The sequence below is a fragment of the Protopterus annectens genome, chromosome 5.part1 (genome assembly GCF_019279795.1).
Source record: "Protopterus annectens isolate FY-2018-M chromosome 5.part1, PAN1.0, whole genome shotgun sequence".
In the NCBI taxonomy this organism is placed as follows: Eukaryota; Metazoa; Chordata; order Ceratodontiformes; family Protopteridae; genus Protopterus; species Protopterus annectens.
The window spans coordinates 22074529-22080528 of NC_056736.1; the positions used below are offsets into that span (position 1 = coordinate 22074529).

The following is a 6000-nucleotide window of genomic DNA, read 5'->3' on the forward strand; positions in this document are numbered from 1 at the left end:
TGGAACATCCTGTTGACAGATAACAAGCTCTCTGAACTGTTGGAGAATAGATGCCATTTTTCCTTTAGGAAAGGTAGGAATATGGCTTCCTACTTTAATCATTATAAACATGGGTCCAGTTATAAGAAAGTTTGTTTTCAAACTACACTCTTGGGGGATCCAGTCATAGGTTGTTTTCCTTGTGGTCATTGCACATACGCTCCAAGGGTTATGAAGACCAAGTGTTTTAATAGTAAAAAATACTAGCCAGGTCCAGGTCTATATTTCCTTTTTTGCCAATTGCCAAACAGAGTGGGTGATTTACTTAGCCATTTTAATTGTTCAGCCTTCTACATTGGGCAAACATCATGACCGCACACACACACACACACACACACACACACACACACACACACACACACACACACACACACACACACACACACACCAGTAGATTTGGCCTGATTTGAACCTTACACCTGAGTATGTATAGAAGTGAATGCTATGTAATGTCACAGCAGCAACAGCACTTATGTCTGAGTGTAACACTGTCATGTTGAACTTTATGGAGTATGGTACCATCATTGTATGCTAAGGAGAACATGTTGGAAAGAGTGTCTGACATGGATGTGAAGTCACATCCCTGTGTAAAATTGTCACAAAAGTGACAGCTGTATGGATAGACATGCAAGTTGCCTGCTGTCAGATTACAACCCCTATATGTGCAGCTACAGTAGCTAAAAAAAAACAGTAGTTAATGTCACTGCCACAGCACAGGTTTGTCTTGCATATTAATATAGTGCATGTTATGCAGGATGACATTGTCATTGTATGCTACAATAAGATGTTGTGAGTAGGGTTTGACATAGCTGTGGAGTCACATATTGTTCTACAATTCACACCACAGTGATTGTTGACTGCACACTCTAAATATGTACTTACAAAGCATAATACTTACTGCAAGCACCATGGCACAAGTCTGGCTTTTAGAGTGTCAGACAATAAATTATAAGTGATGACATCATCACTGTCTGTGAGAAGAGGGAGGTGATAGCAATGTCCCACATGCAGATGTAAATTGGTCTCTTGAATGTCAACGAACTGAACAGAGACACACACACACACACACACACACACACACACACACAGACACACACACAGACACACACACAGACAGACACCAGTTCACTGCAATGAGAACAGAAACCCTACCTAAGTACATAGACTAGAAAACTCAGTATTTAACAAAAGCACCACAGCACAAGTCTAGCTTTTAGAGTGTTGGACAACATCTTATAAGTGATGACATCATCATGTATTGTAAGAAGAGGATGGTAATAACAATGTCCCCCATGCATGTGCAAAATCGTCTCTTGAATGTCAACTAACTGAACAGACATAGACACACCAACACACACCAGTTGACTGCAGTGACATTAGAACCCCTACCTAAGTACATCGACTAGAGAAGTGAACAACTGTCAAAATATTTGTACTCCATGGGATTGTACTTAGGACTGTTGGATGCATGGTTACACTCTTCTGAACAGACATGCACACACAAGTTGACCACAGTGAGATTAGAACCCCTACCTAAGTACATCAGCTACATAATTCACTACTTAATGCAATCACCATAGCACAAGTCTAACTTTTACAATCCTGTCAGACAACATAAAGTAGATGACCTCACTGAATGTTTGAGAAAAGATGTTGAGAAGCCTGTATGAAATGGATGGGTAGCCAATAGCCATGTATGACTGTCTAGATCTTACATTTCTGCATGTTACTAGATTTATGAGTGTGCAAAGTGCAGTATTTGCTGTTGTGTTTCCCATGTGCAAGTATTCTTTAAGAGACAACTTTCAAACTATGTGTAAACAGGTGTGCACATTACTACAAGTATTAGACAATCTGAATGTGTATTGGTATATAACAAATCTTTTTTTTTATTTTTGTAGTGAGGTTAATATATTTAGGAACAAGTACTGACAGGCAAGGTTTCAGGTACATGGGTGCATATAACACATGACTACACTGTAAATATGTGTTCATTCATTAAACAGTGTCTTCCATTTGATTGTCTTTTTACATGGACTTTAATGGAATGAAAACTTAAATATGCAGTGAACATAAGTAATACATTATATAATCAGTACTTTCCATAGCTCACCACTGAGCAGCTGGTTTGAGTGATTGATGGCAAAGTGTTTGTGCATGCGAGATGCACATTTAAACTGCTTTCCTCATTTGCACATAGTTAAACAATGAGCAAATCTGAGTCTATGCTTCATCGAAAAAATTATGACAGTTCAGTTGGTTTCCTTGCCTCTGTGAAAGCACATTAAGTGGAGAGATGCAGCAGTCAGCACTGTGAATAGTACTTACTGTAAGGAACACACCTGCTGCTAAGCTGACTCTGTGGCAGCAGGTGTAAGTGCAGTAAAGTATTGTCTTTGAGCTCAGATGATACTGGGTTTGAATCCAGATGTATCTAATACTTTTAAATATGTATTTAAAATGCAATTAAAAAATTGTTTATGCTACTTTCTCTGGGTATTACCTTAACACAGTGTGTTTAAGCAACATTGCACAGAGGTAACTGCATCATTGAAGAGGTGTTCATTGTTGCTTGGCATTGGTGTGTGATGCCAAACTCTGCGCAAACACAGAAGACAAAAAGTGAAGAGCTTCATTGGATTATTATCACTTATGTGTGTAGCATGTGATTCTAATTTTTTATAAGATTAAAGGTGTTAAAATGGGGTAGATAGGAAAGTTGTGAAATGGGAGGCAAGCTGGGGGAAGGAATGTGCAGGAGGGAGGTAGGAAGGAATCATAGCTATCCACTTCTTCAACAGTGCAAAATTAAAATATGTATAGAATATACAGGGGTGACAACAACGCAATCATGTTGTATAGACAATTGGACCAAATCAAATGTGTTGAGAAGACACTTGTGTGAACTGGAGAGCTATGTATATATATATATATATATATATATATATATATATATATTGTGGGACAGGTGGCCATTTTTTGATTTTTTACTTCACTAAGAGAGAAATGGTGGGTAAGGGACATAGGGACAATTCAATGAAAGCTTACAAAGCTGAATTTCAAAATATTAAATTTTAAAACATAGAGACATGCACACTTATAACAATAATGACTAACTCTTTCTAGAACTTAAAAACAACTTACTTACCCTCTTAACAGAAACCAGACAATATAAAACCAAGCTAGTTGTGAGGCTACACCCCCCCCCAACTATATATACTAACTCCAGGATTTCACTACAGTGGGGAAAAGGGCATATACCTTTTACTTGACTTACAGTACTCTACACACTGCCACTACTGCTGGGAATGCACAAAACATCCACCATATTACTTTAGATATTTCCCATGAAAATGTAAGAGATATACCCACATTTAGAAATACTGCAACACTAATTTCTACATGACTATTAGTATTCAGACAGTCAACAATTTAAGTTACAGTAATTCTTTTTATCACAAGCAAATCACAGGTAATGGGAAACCCACATCATGTCTATGGCTTAAAATTCAGTGAAATGAGATTCAGTCAAGTGAGTTTTCAGTATTTTGAAAATTAGGTATTATACATATCCATATCTGTGCATGTGTGTATTATACACATACTATAGCATACAGATCCTAACTCGACATGTGTTGCTCCTTCTGACTTTGTTGTTATCCATTGACTTACCAATGCCCAGTGATATGAACTCTGCAGTGCGAAAAAAACCTCTGAAACCCCATCACCTTCCTCTTATCTTAATATACTAGTTGCTTCCACATCCACAGCAATTAGCAACCCCCCTGTACAACATTACTGGTTTTAGCTTAAGATGCCAGTCTTAACTATACATATTCTACATACTGTTTACATTATTTTCTACCTAGCACAATAATAAAGCAATAAACTGTCTGTTTCAGTGAGACCCCAGAGTCAGAAATGTGCTCCTTTAAATACATTGATATCTAAAATTTGCCATATCTTGCTATAAGAATCCTGTTATGCTGTTATAAAATCTCTCTCACATGTATACCTGAGTATCTTAAGGAATGCAAACCTTCAACAAAAACTCATGAGTGCCAAAGTTTGGGGAAGTAAATTCAACTTAAATGCTACATATAGATCATAGCAAAAGTAGTCCTTGCATAACTGGCACACCTTAGTAATACATCTTGTATTTTGCTGCATAATAGTAATGCAGCTTGCCAAAAATACCACTTTTCTAGTGAAGTAATTCTGGACACTGCAAAAAGTAATTAGGGGGTAGGCCTCAATATCAAGGATATATATTAAATATTAATTTTATAAACTTAAGATACTTGATACAGCAGTGGACCCACGGATTTGCAGGGAGCAGTTCAGTCTGAAAAATAGACCAGAGGGGGAAGTAGAACATTTGAGGTGAGAGGGCTATAGAAAGATCACCTTTAGATGCCCTGAAAGCATGTGAAAAGATAGCACTGTACATTTAGTTACATGTTATTGTGGTGTAGCTGCAGTAGTGAAAGTAGGTAATTCTTTTCCATCACATATAGCAAATACACCTTAACTCTGCAAAGACAGAGTTACAACAACAGAGCAGCATGGTCAATCACTTCATTCTCAAGCAGCCCCAATGCCATTAACCCAGCTAAAGTATCTGGTTTGACTTTGCTAGGATTAAACTAGCAATAACTATAGTGTTTGCTATAATGCAATTTTAATGCACACAAACAGTCAGAGTTTGTTTATCATCTTGTTTCACTTAAGTACACTAAGTCCTATAATGCCAGAATTGCAACAAAGCAGCGGGGCCAATCATTTCATGCATTCCACTGCTCAAGAATGGAATCAATACATATTTTTCAAATTATAGGCCAATTGCCGTTTTATAATTTCTATCAAACATATTAGAAAAATGTATTCGCATGAACCTTCACAACTATCAAGTACATAACCAGCTTTGGGCTATAACCCAACATGGTTGCTGTCCTCATTACAGTACAACTACTGCTTTGTTGAATTTTGTTAAAACTGCCAGCATGCAGAGAAGTGCAGGAACCTTAGTCTTCACCATCTTCCTAGACTTATCAAAAGCTTTTGATACTGTGTTCCACCAGAAGCTCCTACATAAACTCTCATTCTTAGGGCTCTAAATCTCTTCACTGCAATGGTTGCAAAGCTACCTCTCAAAAAGATCACAAGCAGTGAAATGGAAACATGATTTATCCAGCGTCATGCCAGTAACTACTGATATTTCACATGCCCAGCACTTTTCAACATATTCATCAGCATCATCTACACTGCTGCAAAAAATGCTAGCTTAGTTCAATACTCTTATCTGCTCTACCAAAACTCTTTCTAAGCTGCAAGACCTTATAAAATAAACCTTTTTATGCATTGACACATGGATACATACTGCAAAACTACTTTTAATCCCTAACAACAACAACAACAACAACAAAAATAAATAAATAAATAAAAACAAATTTTAAAAAATCACTGCTCATTGCCTCAAAACACAATATCCACCAAAACAACACTATTCACCATCACCTCTGCCAATAACACCATGACAGAACAAGTAAATTACGCAAAATATCTGGGTGTCAGCACAGATGAGCAGTTGAAACTTGATTACAATGTATCACAAATGGTTAAAAAAAACATAAAAAAATCAAGTACATCATACAGAGGAACAACTTACTTCATTGACATAGCAAGGAGACCTTCATACTGCAATCTCTCTTCTGTGCTGCTGCCATCTTCACTGACCTTTACTTTTAACAGCTATCCAGACCTGAGCAATATTATAATAAAATAGCCATATTTTCTGTAAATTATAGCACTAGAACACACACTGAATATCACTCATAGAATTAAACTGGTTAGAACCATTATATGACTTAGCTCTTTCTCAGCTATACAGACTTTTCCATAAATAAGAAAATCATATAACCCTTAAAACTGTAATACAAAACTACTCCCCAGTGGAATTTA

The 6000-nt window shown here is 36.9% G+C and overlaps 1 long non-coding RNA gene across 1 annotated transcript in view; it reads right to left on the reverse strand.

Annotated features, from left to right (window-relative positions):
• Positions 1-5791, reverse strand: part of LOC122803278 — a 42769-nt gene extending 36978 nt beyond the window's left edge. The window contains exon 1 of the long non-coding RNA XR_006365089.1: positions 5708-5791. This is a non-coding gene — a long non-coding RNA (uncharacterized LOC122803278). The remainder of the gene's footprint in view (positions 1-5707) is intronic.
• Between the last annotated feature and the right edge of the window lie 209 nt (positions 5792-6000).